This window comes from Brachycentrus maculatus, unplaced genomic scaffold, assembly GCF_059751285.1.
Source record: "Brachycentrus maculatus isolate JH-2025_06_01 unplaced genomic scaffold, ASM5975128v1 h1tg000176l, whole genome shotgun sequence".
NCBI lineage: Eukaryota > Metazoa > Arthropoda > Insecta > Trichoptera > Brachycentridae > Brachycentrus > Brachycentrus maculatus.
Window position 1 is genome coordinate 1,220,929 of NW_028280928.1, and position 19,034 is coordinate 1,239,962.

General features: G+C 31.8%; 1 protein-coding gene across 2 annotated transcripts in view; it reads right to left on the bottom strand.

Annotated features, from left to right (window-relative positions):
* LOC148308104 (uncharacterized) overlaps positions 1-19,034 on the bottom strand; it is a 65,313-nt gene that overhangs the window by 33,667 nt on the left and 12,612 nt on the right. The window lies entirely within an intron of this gene.

Sequence of the window (19,034 nt, forward strand, 5' to 3'; positions counted from 1 at the left end):
GTAAAGTATGTAGATTGCGTTAGACTTCGGAGTAAAAAATTCAAAGGAGTCTCAAAAGTCTATAGCTGCAATAGAAATAATGTTAATAAATAAAATAGTTGGTACATTATAGCTAGCTAAAATAGAATTTATAATTTGTTAAATTAACAATCAGAAAAAAATAAAAATCCATAGTATAGAGCATTTCGCTTAAAGAATGTGGATTTTTAAGGTAAATAATTTAAAGTTTCTGGGTTCTAGCCCGCTCTACCACAATTTAATTTCTACTCATATTTATAAATATTGAGCCGCTTAGGCTCACAAAGACAGAACGTAATTGAAATATTTATTTTTATAATTGACAACAAAAAATATATATTATTAGATATATTGTACATTTTGACATCTCAACATAGATGAAGAAGAATATGGAAGTCTGGGTATTTACAGGGCTTGTGCCTTGTCATATGCTGGTTAAATTATCACTTAATATTCACTATTCTACCCATGATTGACAATCACACTACTCAACATTTTGGGATTCCTTCATAGGTATGTCATAAATCTTATGGCGCTATAAATACTCAAATGTATTTAATTCTTATTTTAAAAGTAAAATTGACTGTGAAAGAGGTCCACAAAAAAAATGGCTAGCTATAATATTTATTACGACCCGACTCTGGCAAAAAAAAAAATCTACTTGCGAGTTCGCACCCCAACTATTAGAGACGGGTTGTTATTCCGTGTGTAGGATGTATATGGTATAATTTATTGAAATAAGACACGATAAAATGCAATGTAAATAAATACTGCATTACCTTGTGGAACTACATAAGCAGGAACCTAATTTCGCCCATAGATAATTTGTTTTAACATTCGCGTGTAACCGCCATAAAACGTGGAAAGCTTTCCGTATCCATTTTTGCAGCCATAAACAGCATAAAGTATCTCGTCTCACATTACTGTCATGTTCATTATTTGTTTTCAACACTTTTTTATGTATCAAGATTTCGTGACGGTGGGCCGTGATATTGTGTGCCTATAATTTGTGGTCTCGTAAAACAAATAGCTACATCAGTTAGAAACAAAAACAATAATAACAGTCTGTAAGTGACTTGGAAGGTAAACTGTGAACAGCTGAGGTGAACTTTTGGTTAACTTGCCAATTTTCCAACAGGTGAAACAAATTAAATATCCATAATATGGTAATGTAAATACATTGTCGATTTTCAATGAGTGTGTGCCGTAGCAGTAACAGTATATATTGTGGTGTGGATTTTCTTCCATACGAAAAAATAAGATCAAGATACTTATTGATATCTCAACATGGATGAAGAAATTTATTGAGATAATAAAATGAAGAGGTGGGTATTCTGTCATTGGCTGGTTTAAGTAAATATTGAATAGTATAAAGTGTATGAGTAATCCTGTAGCCCTGTAAATATCCAGACCTCCATATTATACTTCTTCACATGTGCTAAGATATCAATGAAATATCGATCATAATTAAAATAAGTAAAGTGGGGTTCCCAGAATTTAATGAACAAATATTAGGACACACTCAACATATTGTAAATCTTTCACTTCCCTGAATGTTATGTGTTATATTAGTATTTATATCATTTTTTCTTATTTGTATTCAGTGTTCCATAGAGCATTACATAGATTGAAGAAAAAAATATTCAACCGTAAATTTAGTACCTAGTGAATATTAAAAGTGTTGAGTTAATCGTTTCAGGTATTCATATCAAAAGTACCATATGAAATATTCAGGTAATTTAATAAACAGTAACAGCGTCCGCTCGCTTATTCGCGTAACGATAATCTGACAACTACAATATCCGCCATTTTTTGTGGATTAACACTCCCTAATCTGGAATTCACAATACATAGTTAAGTTAAAAAGAACTTAATCATTATAATTTTGTGTCCGATATACATACATCGCTGTTAGTAGTATACTTATTGTATACTATAAGCGCCCTTGAGGTAGTATTTTACGAAAATGGCATTATGTCCCGCACTATTTTCCTATTTTCCTTCCTCCCGCACTATTCCAGGTATTTACATTTAACGACATTTGTGATTTTTTTTTAAAAATAGAATGTTACAATCACCTGTCTTTTGTTACTTATTAGTGTAAATATATTTATGTTACTGTTCTGTTAAATTTCCAAACAAAAAAAAATTTAAAATTAAATAAAAACAAAAAAATATGTATATATATATATATATATATATATATATATATATATATATATATATATATATATATATATATATATATATATATATATATATACATATATAAAATATATTTATTATAAGGATAGTTATTCGATATTTTATAGTGGAGTTTGGTCCTATACATAGCAATAAAACGTCGCTTCTAATAATCCATTCCGACTTTAAAAGTGGACGGAACCTAAATTTAACAAATGTTTGATGAATATGTACTACTTAGGGATATTACGTACCTACTCTAAGTTTATCATAAATTATATATGGTATACAAAGTTCCCATATGGAATTGTTGTACGTTATGATTATAAGACACCCACCCTCGGGAGCTCTATCCCCGGTGTGGGGAGATGGAAAGACGAGTCAAGGGTTTGGGTAAAATGTTAAACCTTTCACCTTTTTCATTCCTTTCACGCCAAATTTCCATCGCTTCCCGGAAGTTGGTGTACAGTTTAGTAGAGAAGACGGAACTTTTATTTTAGACGTAATACGCCATGACACCTCCCGGGCGGGCTGTTTGCTGTTATTTGATCCATTAACAAACTAGTTTTGAAATAAAAAACTTTGAAAACTGCTTAATCTTCAAATCATGACGTGGGTCTTACCTTGAAACTAAAGATTCTACGCAGATCCAACGAAACGTCAATCTACTTAACAATATTAATTATGGAGCAATTTTCAGCAGAATTTCGTGAAAGTTTATGAAGTTTTGGTTTCAGTAAACGCTAAAATTTAATTTATCAATTGATAATTTTTTATTTGTAAAAATAAGTCCAATTAAAATTCGTAATTCGTAATTTATGATCATGATTTGATCCCTAAATAGGCATATCATTTGATATTTGGACCATTTATCTAACCAAAATTATGTTTTTGTAAATTTACGGTTTTCATTTCGGGTTATTATAGCGGTGATGTGTATACTCGTATTTACAGATCCGTCATACGGAAATCGTATGGATGTATATATTGAAAAATTATCTTATTCACTTGCATAAGGCAACCAGCATACGCGAGTTTTCTGCTAGCGTTTTCCGCTTCCAGAATTCCAAATGCATGGAATCCATATGAAAATTTTCAATTCGTCGCGTGGTATTGCTTGCATGCTCGTGTAGTGATTGTCCTGACGAAGAGACGGGTACGTTTTGAAACCACTAGACTAAAATCTAGGGGAGTGGTTTTATGCTAACGTAATATTTTTCACCCGGAAAAAACTGATGGGATTCATACATTCCGATTTCCAAAAGAGGAAAACGCTTGTAGATTTTTTTTTTGTTTGGACGTCACCTAGTGAAAGGCTGATTAACGTGCTGGCAGTCAAAAGGATTAAAGAACTACAAGGAAGTGTAATGTGCTACTTACATGTCCCAAACATTTCCCAAGATTTGAGTCCATGAAAAGACACGTTACTTTTCTTACCGAGGGTTTGTTTGTCGTAAAGAATTTCTATAAACGAAAGAAAACAGAATCGTTTCATTGAAAAGCTTTTTTTCAAAGGTACGAGTATCTCTCGGAAACGTTTTTCCTTCACTTATAGCTACAAACAGGAGTATGAGGCCAGATTACATTTTATCGATCACATTTAATACATTGGGTATGTAAGTAGGTACGTGAGATTAAGCGAGATTATCTACTTAACAAAAGGGACCCTACATAGTCATTAGTCTCTAGGTCGACTTCTTCTTATTTAGCGGGAATGCTTCAGTTATTTATCGAAAGAGAAAATAGTACTGAAGAGAACATACTTATGTATTTTCTCTACGTAGAAATACCTCATAAAATAATATTGCATTGTACAAGTGATTCAATTGTGTACATTTATAACAAAGATTAAATTATTTACATTATTTAATAGATTTAATTATTTAGATTCTAGATTATTTATTAGATTGAATTATCTAGATTCTAGATTATATATTACATTCAACTATCAATTTCAACTATAATATTTCACGGAAACAAAAATTTTATGGAAAGGAAATGTTCAGAATTCGAGCATGAACAGGGCTATCATTGACTAGCGTAAGTTTTCACTTTATACGATTATCTACCGTATACCATGTTTATTTTTGTTTTTGGCATTTTATACATACGAATCTTAAAAAAAATAACTTTCAAACCCTCATCCGCACCCCAATGGTGCATAGGGCACTGCATAATATAAACTCGGTGCTATCTTGATCCATTAACACATGAACGAAAGGTGATCAGCCCTCCACTTAATATTGAACACAGCCGTCCAGGGTATTATTGAATGAATGTTATAGTGAAAAAAATCACTTTTATTAATTCACCCCCCCTGGGAATCGAACTGGGGACCACCAGTGCGGTAGTTGAGCGTGTTGACCATAACACTACGGAGGTGGACAAAAAAATAAAGCCAAAAAAAAAACCCTTCTCTGCGAGACATAATAAATCTTGATTATAATCTCTCGGGAATATAAATCCAGTATTTGCGTTTCAAAAAAAAATACATATGGTATTCAAAATATGAATAATTATATAATCTCTTTGTCTGGAAATTGTACTCTAAAAATCTAACGTGAAATAAACGGAAAAACTAAACCAAATATTTGGATTTCACTTTAAACCTATTGAAAAAAAAACCTTTATTGTTTTAACAAAAATGTCATCAATCACGGTCAACAATAATTATGCAATAAATCTCTCTTGTGCTTTAAATTTTAATGTTTATATATTTTGATATTGCGATACTAAACCACCTTGGTCACGGAACCAAGATATAGATCTAGCGTAGTTAAACAAATTTTACAGATATTTTAATGTGGACATTAAAATTGTGGAGGAGCTTAATACCAGATAGCTTAAATATTTTATATGGCTCATTTCATTAATGGTTTATAGGACAATTTTATTTTGTGCAATCAAAGCGATTTATCTTTCCAGTAAAACTGCAGTCAATCTTGTTTTTTCCCCTGGTTTTAGTATAAAGTTTGGCTTTCAAATAGACGGCTCAAATAATAGGTATATCACAAAATAGTACATACGAACAATCTGCCGATTTTGGCAACGGAGATCCGAGTGGATTTAGTAAAGTTGGCAAAACTATATAACCGGAAGCCGGAAGCATCTGTAATAAATGTCCTATCCACGTGGAATAATCTAACACCGAAAACATAATGACTTCATCGTAATCACTGATGTGGCGGCCACGTTTCCATTTAGTTACCATTTTCCCGATTGAGTTATTTTATAATAAACATCACAAAAATTATTTTAAATTATATTATAGATTATTTCATCTGGCTATTCCTCTATCATTTTTACTACCTTTACGTCTAAGCACAAGTCTGTATATGCATATAATTTTATTCGTATGGCTTTATTTCGTGGATCTGCCATGTTTTAATTTTCCTCTCAAATCGTTAAAAATAAAATACTAGGTACCTCACTACTTGTATTCAGACAATAATTAAAATTATATATATATATATATATATATATATATATATATATATATATATATATATATATATATATATATATATATATATATATATATATATATATATATATATATATTTTGTCCGCCTGCGTAGTGTAATGGTCAGCACGCTCGGCTACCGTTCTGGAGGTCCCGGGTTCGATTCCCAAGGGGGGTAAAATAAATAAAAGTGATTTTTTCACTGTAATATTTATTCAATATTACCATGGACTGGTACCTGAAGCGGAGGGCTGATCACCTTTCCTTCATGTGTAAACGATCAAGATAACACTGCGTTTATATGACACAGTGCCCTATGCACCATTGGGGTGCGGATAAGGGTTTTATTATTTTTATTATTATATATATATATATTTATATATATATATATATATATATATATATATATATATATATATATATATATATATATATATATATATATATATATATATATATATAATCGTTTTCTTTGATTATCTTCTAATTTTTCTCTCTCACTCCGAACATATTGTAGTAATTGTTTTAAAACATCTAATGTTTCATAATCCATTTCCAATTAACAAAATTGTCGTTTTATAACGTGGTAATATTTTTCTTTATAAATTGGGTGTAAATAATATGTAAAGTGGGTGTATAATAATAAAATAAACAATTTGTTGCTTTGTAATTAAAGAAACTACAATAAAAGTTTATTCTTAATTAATCTTTACAATAATTTTTATATCTATCTGATTCTGACAGTTAATAATATTATATTTTTTCTATCGGATCTCTTTTGTTTAATTCTGTGCGACGCATACGACATCTGGTGGTAGAACTGTTTTATGTAGGTACTATTTGTAAGTACTTAATAAAATGCATAGGTAGGTACCTAGTTATTTTATTACATATATGTATATATATATATATATATATATATATATATATATATATATATATATATATATATATATATATATATATATATATATATATATATATATATATATATATATATTACATATGTAGCATGTAAGTTCATGAGAAAGCTAGGAGCTTCATAATTTTTAGAACCCTCAGTAATACTGGCCATTAAAGGGGATAAACCTTTAGGATTAAAGACACACCTGCCTATAAATAAATATCCCTGTCGGAAGAGCTACCTCTATTTTCAATATCATAGCATCGGATATAAACCATTCCCATATCTCCGAAGGAGTATTTCAAATAAGGATTTTTCAATACTTTGGCGAACTTACTTCTTTGTAGCAATTTCAATTAAGTTCTTATTTTTGCTTTGTAAAATGTTTTTTCACTTACGTATTTTATGTTCTTTGTATGTACCCATAATATTGATAGATTTTTTTAATCTGGTCACACAGTTGCACAATTTTAAAAATTAACAATTTAACTTTTAGCTTTTCTATTATTCTTGTTTAATATATTTAAACAAAGCTTTTATTTTTATTCGCAACTATTTTATTTTTACGATGCGAGACTCCACAGTTTCACTCGTTAAAGATATGTTATAAATCTATCCCTACATAAAACAAAATGGTCATAATCATCATACCAGAACGTTGTTGTTCATTTCTAAATCCCCCAGGCGCAGATTTACTGCCTCAAAAGAAAAGACACATGACGGATTTATTTCTTCTTCGTGATATGGTAATGTCGCGTTTTTAAACAGGCACCTACTTCCTTCTTCCCGATCACATACTGTTACATAAGGCAAAAAATGTAGATAGGTATAAACTGTGATTTTATCATTCACTATGACGACGATGGGTTCGCAGTATTGGCTACGGAATTAGCATTTTGATTGCCGAACTTGCAAGTTTGTTGCGAAGTTACGGCTTCAATTTGCATCCAGAAATTCCGAGGTACTCTCCCCGCGTATCACATTTACGACTTAAACTCTAGTCACGTTGGCGTTGTTGCTATTTTTCATAATGACATTACATGATGTCATATACCGTATTTCTACCAAATTTAACCGGACATACGTAGTTGCCATTTTCAATTAAAATTGTACTTAGTAAATATCATTATTTCTTAAAGTCTATTGTAACGCGTGTTTTAGCATCATACCAAACATTATAATAATGATACTAAATGCATACCAAGTAAAATTTAAATTCAAAAGCCAATAGTAAAACCACAATGCGACTGCTGAATCGATATAAAATAATTTTAAAAAAATATAGTTACAATCATTTTATTATTTATCAGCATTTTGAATTTTTACCTACGTAAGAACTAATTAGAATGAGCGAAGAAAGGATAATTTTTTAAAAAAATATGAGGCGAATGTGGTTGGTAATGGAAGCACAGGAAGACCGAGGAAAACTTGGCATGAGCAAATATTTAAAATACTAAGAAGTGGTTGGGTCAGGAGTCGGAATAGTCGGCGAATAAGTATAAAACGATGTATGAATGTGAAAGAGGCGAAGAATGTGTGCAAAGATAGATTGGTGTGGGGTTCTATTTTCTCTGCTTTCTCCCGCGGGGAAGCGACATGATGGTTAGTTAATTAGTTTAGTGTTTAGTTACGTAAGAACTTGACAGTTTAGAAAAAGGAATTGAAGTTTTCGTCTCCTAATCAATTACCTTATTTTTAAAACGTGGAAATCTATATTTTTATTGAAAATCCCTTACGTCACATTTCTAAACGTTCAACTTCAAACTTGAGTTCTATTGTATAACGACTGAACTTAGGCGAGGTTGACATTAACCGACAATATCTTATGTCCCTTATCCGTACTTAATCCGCTTAGGACACAGATAATGCAGAGATATCCTAATCATTAGTTACGTAAAGGTAAGGTGATCAGACTAAGTTATATCCATACCGCCTAAGTATCTTCATTCAAAGTCATTAATAAAGTAATAATAATTATACAAGAGAATAAAAAATGTGTACCTTGTAGTTAAATACCAGAAAGAGAGAATTGTGAAAAAAGTTGTAAAGAAACGATATAAAATATCGTAAAAATAAAACGCTTTTCAATTATTGTGAATCATTGATATTAAAAATGAACAAACACGAAGCTAATCCATTAATTCTAACCCTTAACCGCATCCAATAGTGTATAGGATACTGCATCGTATTGGTGCAGTGTTATTTTGATCATTACTCACATGAAGGAAAGTGATCACTCCTGCGCTTCAGGTACACCAGTCCAGGGTAATATTAAATAAATATTAGAGCGTAAAATAACTAAAACATATTTTTTCACCCCCTCCTGGGAATCGAACCCGGGACCTCAAGCACGGTAGCTAAACACGCTAACACGCAGCTAAACCATTTTACCACGGAACCACACATAGCTAATCAATACGTGAAAAACACATAGCTTATCGATACGTAATAAACACATAGCTAATCGATACGTAAAAAACACATAGCTAATCGATACGTAAAAAAACACGTGGCTAATTGAAACACAAAAAACACATAGCTAATCGATACGTAAAAAATACATAGCTAATTTATAAATACATAGCATTCATAGGCAATTTAATAATAACGTTTTTCTAAAAATACGAGGACTAGTTTCCCTTGAGCGCTAGAGAATCGTCATTTCCGGTATGTGAGAGGGTACGATGGAAGGGAGGGAGACTGGAAATATATTTCCAATATTCCACGTGATTGGTCATCTGGATAACTGCAATTTCTGATTACACATCAGTAATTACGGAAACTAAATTGCCAATTTTAAAGCGGAAATAATTGCACGGTGACGAGCCTTCGTTGAAAATGTTCACTCTAATGTGAACACCAACAGGCCAATGTAATACATAAATTACTTTATATTATTTCATATAAATCACAAAAAATCTTAATTTTTTATGGCTATTCGCTGCGATCAATATAATGCTGTTGAAAATATATATTATTTGCAAGAATTTGCAAATAATATATATTTAATTTAATTTTGTATTTGAAAATAATCATACAACTAATACATACAAAAATCATAGGTACATAAATCAATTATCAAAACATGTACCACCTATTCATAATGCTTTAAGGGAAAGCATAACATTTCCACTGTAAGGAAAATAAGGAAAAAGGTGTTCAGTGATGCGTAAATAGTATATTTTCTAGATTTATAATATCCATAATTTTGTTTAATAATAAAGAGCAAGAATAATAAAGAAACATTTAAAAGTAGTCTCTTTCATAAAAACATGATTTTTTACGTTTCTTGGCTCAAAGTACATGTATTATTACAAAAAAAATAGCACGAATAAATAAATAAATAAAATATGAGTTACTGATTCATGTTGTCAATGAATGATTTTCAATATCGAATTTTGAAAAAAAACCTTTTTAGTCATGTCTTTATTTTCTGATTTTGAAACATTCAACCAGCATTCAGCATTTTGCGATTTTTCAAATATAAACCTTTGTTCGAAAAGTGAAATTATAATTAACAAAGTTGTTGAGATCTTCAAGCAGTGGCTGTCTAATAAAATTGTCCTTTTCAAAAATAAACAAAGGTCCCTCGTCAAACGCTTTTTCGTAATGTTTGCCACGAACAATCAAAAACTTTTAAAAACTCGACAGGTACATATTTTTTCTGAATATTTATGAATATCTTCAGAACAGAACTTTAGACAGAATTATAGAAAAAAATGTTTAGATTGTTTTACATCATCGTAATTATTATGAGCTTTTAATAGCATAAAGCTGTAAATGAAATAAAAATAATTTACAGCATAAAGCTGTAAATTATTTTTATTTCATTTTATTTTTATTTTCTTATCCGCAGACCGCAACTGATAACACACAATGATCACGATAATGGAATAAAAAAGTTACTTACCGATTGGATAATTTTTACTAAATACTTTGGCTACAACATTCCAATGGATATATTCGGTGAATTTGTAAAATTTGACCGTTCAACGTTTAAAGTCCACAGAAAACACGAGATAAATCAGATCATCGGCCTTCGTTCTACCCTCATCTGTGTAAAATCGTTGTTTTCTCTAGTAAATTACATCTGCTCAGGACCCCATTTTGATCCATTTTGAAGTAACATTTCGTGGCATGCTTATTACATTAATTTAAAAGGTGTCATCTAAAAAAATATACCGATGGCAAATGGAGATTATTTTTCAGTTTAAATGCAAGAAAACATGCTATGCTAGAAGAAAATCCCGTGATGAAACCAGTTACTAAATAATTTATGTTTATTAAAGTTTATTGAAGATTTATTTTGTCGTGATTTAGGCGAAGTAATTTATTTTTATTTATTATATTGGGCGTCAAGGAAAATAATTTTAGTTAAATTGAATCGGAAAATTACAAATAAACAAGTTTCGTCAGAGTTAATCCTGAAATGGTAGTATGAAACTGACTTGTAATATTTTTTTATACAATATCTGCGAGACTTCTCTTAGATATTGTATAAAAAACGAGTCTACGCTGATAAAACATATGTACAGTAAACCCCCCTATAACGATGAGATAGGTTCCGCGTTATCGGAATAAAATCCAATTGATTTTTCCTAATTTTATTTTGTGACAATCTATATAAATGAAAATGTGGACGTTTATTTGTTCAAAACATTAAATCTTCTGAAATTATTCACCGACCACTTTGAAATCTTGACACAATGTTGCATTCGAATACGCGCGTGTTTATTTATTTATGTATATAAATAAAAATGTACACTTGTATTAGGTGTACATATTTTTACCTGTCTCAGGTAAAAACATGTTTTTTTAAACACCATTTTTTTACCGCAATGACAGCGCCATTTATTGAACGTAACAGCGACACACGCAAAATTAAACTATGCTGATGGCAGACAGCGTACTTCTTGATAGCGGATGTCACGTACCATTTTCAATATTTCCGATTTTTTCTTGGATTATTCAATTTTTTATTGGTTCACATGCATTGTGAAATTGAAGATATAAAAAATAGGCCTTTTTTTTCTTTCCCTTCATTTAACTTGACTGAGCCACAGCAATGCTTGGCCGGGTACAGCTAGTGTCAAATAAAAATGTATTATACCATATAATAGATTTATTTCATAAATCTAATACCTATTAAACTTTGTGGATATCTTCGTGGATCCATTAACAATTAATTGCATAAAGTGTCTCGAATCCAAATTCACGTTTTGACAGTTACTTGGCTAACTAACCCACCAACGCTTGGCTAGATTCACAATATTCACAATTTCATGGCTAAGCATTTCAAATACACACTTGGCCTTAACAGCCGTAGACAATTGCACTTAAAATTCAAATAATATAACAAACTGCCGAATGTAAATAAATAATGCTGAGAATATGTAATTATGTGGAATAACAATTTTCATCGCCAGTGTTCCAATAATATTTTTACTATAAAGATTTTTATGCACGGAAAAATGCTAAAGTCATAACTTGCCACTCAACTCACTATATTATTATCCTTGAGAATACAATATTGGGCTGTATTCAGAAATCGCGTTTAAATTTGACCTTGTAATGAAAAGTTCATACAAAAATTAGACCGATCTCCACCTTTGTACGCTACCCTCATCCAGTTGATATCCTAATATTCTCTTGTAAATTACGAGCGCTCGAGACCCATGCATCAAAAATTCAAAGCGAACGTAGTCACCTTATTCAACATAGCGGGATTTTCAGTGATAATTTATATTCATACTGCTAAAATATTTAAACCCAAAAAAAAAAACATTTTACTTTGTTTTATCATGTGTTTTTACCGTTAAAATTGCGAAATAGCGGATATTTTTCACAGAAACGATTGATACATTATGGAAGAGTAATTGTTATTTTTTATATAAATATGGTAGCTATAAAAGTCGACCAAAAAAACGGAAAAATGATGTATTGAAATGGTAAAATTATATTTCCCGATTTTCGTCGGTAGTTCAATACGTACGCAAATGAGAAGGTATTTGTTGGAAGATTTTCGCGTTATTGGATTACATTGAGCGATGAATAATTCTCGAAGCAGCCATTTCCAACGTGAATGGGAAATTCCGATTTTTCACTATGTACTTTATCCGATGTAAAAAGCGATATAAGAAAACTGTTCAATACAGAATACGGCGACACGTGTAGGTACCTACCAGAATCTCATGAATATCCGTTTTCAAAGCCCTCTAGCCGAAGGTCGAAGCTGCCTACATACACTCAATGTTTGCTGAACGAGTATATTGTTCTGGCAAACTTTAGCTACACCCTACATTGAGCTGTGTATATGTACATATGCATTTTAGAGGTACGAATATTGCATGAGGGTGCAATTTAAAATGCGTAGCAGAAAATAAACTATATCTTCTTACTGATAAATAGTATCTCTTATCTCTTATCATTTGTCTCAAGGTTTTAAAACATGTTACTTTCGAATAACCTTTTCAGGGGTAGTATTACAAACCTCGATAAATTTAACATTATTTCTCTCAAGGAAAATATATTTTTAAACGTACCTTAACAAAACAAATCTACAATAGATTTCAAAATGCCTCAAACGTTAAAAATAGAAGCCCCGAAGTAATGATAAATTTATGTACACTACGTAGATAAAATGTTTGAAATATCACTCCATGACCGAATTGCTGTTTGCACATATGTTATGCAAATAAACAAGTTTGGTGACATCTTCAAGAGTAATGACGCACAAACGTAGATTTTATGGCCTTTGTTGACTGTAGACATATATTTTCTGTGTTACTTGTTTGTTTTACATTTCTAACTCCAATTAAAGGGTTTTTTTTTATTCTAAATGAAATTTATTTTTGAAACATGCGCATATAGTAGAAAAATCAAGCTGGCTGTCTCCAAGACCTCGGAGAACTCAATTTTCAAAGTGTTTACCCGTACATCTTCCGTGGGAAAACTCAATATAGATATACTTTCAATAAATTATGATGAAATTTTATTACATTTTGTATTTTTTTTCTATAATTTATTCCAATTTCGTCCGAAAATGTATTACCTATGGTTTTCAACACAACGGATGGGTGTACAAAGCGTTCGCAAGTAATAAGTAACACGTCGTACTTAATTCCGGAGTGTATTTCATGTCTTTCCAGTAAAATTTATACTCTGCATAAAACAGCCTAAGGTTGAACTAATCAGAAAGTATTCATGTTTTGCCTCGATACTTTTTCCCTGTGTGGCCGTAAATTTCTCGCAACATTAGGTGCTGGGATGGTAATTTCCCGCGCTTGAGCTGCAAATGTATGGACGTTGGCATTTATAATTTATGTCCCACTCACAAAGGGAGTCATACCCTTTCAGGATTTATAGATACACCATTTTTCCCGAGAAGTGTTTGTATGAAATATGTCTTGTCTGAAACATTGAACACGTACGACCGGTCCCTATACCCTTTGTGAAAATTGAACATCCTATATAGTAATTTTACATACATATGTACATGCACGGTCTGTCAAGACCGTGTATGGTATAATATGTAGGGGAGAGTGCCCATGAGTGGGACAGAGGATGAATGGGACAATCGTCCTCCAGCCCAAACTATTGTAACAAAAAAAAATAAAAAAATACCCAACATTAACGTTATGATATTAGACAGATTAATCCTCAAACCACAGTTCTCGACTGACAGTGAAGCGAGTAAGACGTGTTACAATTTTTTTGGGTCAAAAAGTAAATTATATACTGTAATTTGATTATGTTTGCACATATAAGTTATGATAAGTGCTCCAATTGATATATACAATTATTTAAGTCGGTTCTCTCCGTATATTATAAAGTAAGTTTCATCAAATTTACTTAAGTATAAATGTATCGATTTATCTATTTTTCTAAAAATCACGCATTTCCTTGAATGGGACGCGTCCAGTGATCATGAATGGGACGGTCCCACTCAAAGGGAAAATTGTCCCATTCGTGACGAATACTTTTTATTTACATTAAAAATCGTTTGTACTCTATGGTATTACACGTATTGTAAACATTATATTGTTTTTAGGTTATAATGCCAAGAACACGCATAACCAACGTTCAAATTGAAGCTGCTGTAGAAGAGGTTTTAAATAAAAAGCAAAATATTAGGTCGGTTGCAAAGACATATGCAATAGGAAAATCTTCTCTTTATAGACATGTTAAACAAGTAAAGGCTGATATTTCTAGTGGTTAGATATTTTTACATACACCTAGCATAGGAATAACAGAGCCTATCAGCGGAAGCTAAACTGGCAGGGCACAAAGGAGTCCTGGTTCTAACTCTAATGTATGGAAGTGAAACATGGAGTTGGCAAAAGAAGGATAAAAGTAGACTGAATGCAGTCAAAATGCGATCTCTCAGAAGAATGTGCGACAAAACGATCTATGATAGATGTTCGAATAGTGAAATAAGGAAGGAATGCAAAGCTGAGACAAGCATTATCGATGAAATTAAGAAAGGTGTGCTGAGATGGTTTAGACATGTAGAACGAATGAGTGAGGAAAAGACGGTAAAATAAATTTATGAGGCGAATGAAAAACTTGGCACGATCAGGAATGCCAAATACTTAAAAGTAGTCAGGTTAGGAGTCGTAATAATCAGCGGGTATGTATGAGGAGATGCATGAACGTGGAAGAGGCGAAGAATTTTTGCAAAGAAAGAGTGGTGTGGCGTTCTATTCTTTCTGCTTACCACTGCGGGGAAGCGGGGTGATGGTTCGTTAGTTTTTTTAGTTAGTTTACTCTGAAGCAATAAGAAATGCTTTCCACGTATTTAAATTCAGCTGGAAGAATATGTTCTACAGTACAGAAAAAAATTAGAAAAGGGAAATCAAGTATAATCTCTGACACTCCAGAAAAGGACAAGTTTTTGAAAATACAATTATTGAAGAATGGAAAAGGAAAACCTATAGATAGCCCAAAAAATAAGCCCAACGCTAAAAGAGTTTAAAAAAACTCATAGAAGAGATTTCAATGAGTGATAACAGAGATATCAGTTCAGATAAATCAGTTGAAATAGAAGGTGTATCACTGACAAAAACAAAATGAAAGGAGGATAATAAGTGTCACATATGTGAAGGAGAATACCAATAAAGTGTTATGCAATGGCTCAAACGTAAATTATGTGGCCCGTGAAAATTGTGGAATATTAAGATATCTGAACTTTTTTTGCCAAAAATGTTGAATAAAATTTCTTTTGCATGCGTCTATGTATTATATGAAAGTGCCTACCAATTATTTTTGTTTTAAAACATAATTTTTCCATCGATCTTGCATTTTAATTGATGTCCCATTCATGGTATACTGGTGTCCTACTCATGGGAGGGTGTTTATGAATGGGACATTTTAGGACATTATTTGAAATCGATTTTTCAGTCAGTTAAGTTAATTTTTCTAGAAAACAAAGTATGGCATATTTGTAGCTTAAAGATTGAATAAAGAGAAACCACGTTTACTTTTTATGATTTATTTTACGGAGAAAAACTAGAGAGGCAAAATCAAAAACGTCCCATCCATGGGCACTCTCCCCTACTCGTATTTATCATGAAAGTGCGCAAAACACACATTTTTCATCGACACATTTATTTTTAAAAAACTAACTAATCATAACGCCGTTTCTCCGCAGGGGTAGGCAGAGAAAATAGAACGCCACACCAATCTGCCATTGCACACAATCTTAGCCTCTACCACATTCATACATCTTCACATACATACACGCCGATTATTCCTGACCACTTTCAAGTATTTGAAATACTTGAACACACCTAGTTTTCCTCGGTCTTGTTTTGCTTATATTACAAACCAAATTTGTCTCATAAGTGTGTTTAACTATCCTTTTTCACTCATTCGATTCACATGCCCAAAACATCTCAACACACTTTTCTTAATCGATCAATAATGATCAACTCAGCCTTGCATTCTTTTCTTATAACACCATTCGAACACCTATCATACAACGTTTTGACGCACATTCGTCTCAGAGAACGCTGTGAAATTTAAAAATAAAAATAATTATGCATCTCACAGCATTCGCTCATTGCAGCCTTCATAAAAATTAATAATAATATAATAATAAAACCCTTATCCGCACCCCAATGGTGCATAGGGCACTGCTTCATATAAACGCAGTGTTATCTCAATCGTTTACACATGAAGGAAAGGTGATCAACCTTCCGCTTCAGGTACCAGTCCAGGGTAATATTGAATATATATTACAGTGAAAAACTCACTTATATTTATTTTACCCCCCTTGGGAATCGAACCCGGGACCTCCAGAACGGAAGTCGAGCGTGCTGACCATTACACTACGGAGGCGAACATAAAAATTAAATGAAATTAAATTAAAACAACAACAAAAAACTAATAAAATTTTGTTTTCAGATATCCGGTATTCGATTAAATCACTGTAAGCTTCATTTCTACAAACTTTTTAGTCTATCTCAAAGCTTTTATAAAGTGTCATTTATGATTTGGCTGATCATTTGAATGTAAAGTCAGTATCTACCCCTATTTTAGGATAACGTATGTTTATGTATAGGACATCATACATTCATGTTGACGCGTCTAGAGCCACAGAGATGTTTTCAACGAGTATTATAAAAACCGACGGCAAATAATGTCAGCGAAAAAACTTTATTAGACGAATGAAAAATTTTAAGCTCCCTGCGCAATAATATTTTGCTACCGCTAAAGCACCAGTCATTTTTTCGTTAAGCTCCGAAATTACAACATGTTTTCAAAGGGAGTAGTCATCTCAAACTCATCAATCATATATCTGGATACGATGCTTGAAAAGTTGGAATGAAATATTAAACGGAACCCGAACTTTCTCAGCCTTTCGCTTAGAGAATCAAGTTTGAAATGTAAAATTATCTTTACACTTATGTATATACTTTTATGTAGTATGCGTTTTTTTGTATATCTTACTGTAGGTTGAAATTTGAAATATAACTGATGTGAAGCTTATAAACTACGCACTTATAAATAAAATACGACAGGGGTTGTATTGATTAGTCACATGCCAGACTCTATTACATTTTCAAAAATCACATGTAAAAATAATCGATGGCAGAGTTTGATATTTTTATAAAACAAAAACATTTGTGGAACAATATTTTTTTTATTTTATGATTCTGACATCCGAGGAAATTGATTTAAACTTCTTCTAACCCTTATATGCACCCAATGGTGCATAGAGTACTGCATCGCATTGACACAGTGTTATCTTGATCGCTACTTACATGAAGGCAAGGTGATCACTCCTGCGCCTCAGGGACCAGTCCAAGGTAATTAAATAAATATCAGAGTGTAAAATCACTTATTTACGTATTTATTTTTACCCTCCCCTGGGAATTGAACCCGGGACCTCCAGCACGGTAGCTAAACACCCTAACGATTACTTCACGCAGGCGGACAGCTTGGGATTTAAAGTGGTAAATAACTTTAATATATGTATTTAAGTAACATTTTGCATTTATTATTCCGCACCAAAGTGGTCAAGAATCAGAGGTAAACTTGAATACGTCATAATCTAACATATTTCACCACTTTGAAAAAAATATCAGAGTGTGTTTTTTTATAATTCTAAGTAGATATATATTTTTCACATTTATAAAAGCATTTAATTATTATTTATTCTACCGGATTATTCACCCTACAGACGATATGCCAATACTTTAGGTGTCTCAACTTGAAATAAAATATTTATCTTTTTTTTTAATAATGCAAGTTCCAAAATTAATGCAACATGGATGTTCAATAATGGGCAGAATGGTGAACGTTATATAAGTAGATAAAGTATCATCACTTAAGCAAACCAAATGCCAGCCCTGGGATGGTCAAACTTCCATTTTCTTTCATATAAAAAAAAACTTATATTAAATGTATTTTTAACATTAAATTTTAAACTTGTATTTATTTTAAATGTATTTTTAACATTAAATTTAAAACTTGTTTTTATTTAAAAAAACTTATATATCATCTCAAGTTGAGACACCTACATCAGATAGCTACCTACATCATTTTCGAATACTGAATTTTATTTCCACCTCCGTGGTGTAATGGTTAGCTTGTTTAGCTGCCGTGCTGGAGGTCCCGGGTTCGATTCCCAGGAGAGGTGAAAATAAATATTAGTTATTTAACACTCTAATATTTATTTAATATTACCCTGGACTGGTCACTGATGCGCAGGAGTGATCACCTTGCCTTCATCTGTTAACGATCAAGATAACACTGCGTCAATATGATGCAGTGCCCTAAGCACCATTGGGTGCGGATAAGGGTTAGAAGAAGAAGAAGAAGAATTTTATTTTGATTTTTAAATTAAACCAACTTCGTAGACCAGTTGTTTTTTATTATTTGTGTGACATTTTTCCGTGTGATTTGATCTACGATTAGCGAGTAGGTAAGTATTATTCTAGCATTAAATGTGCAACAGTAAAT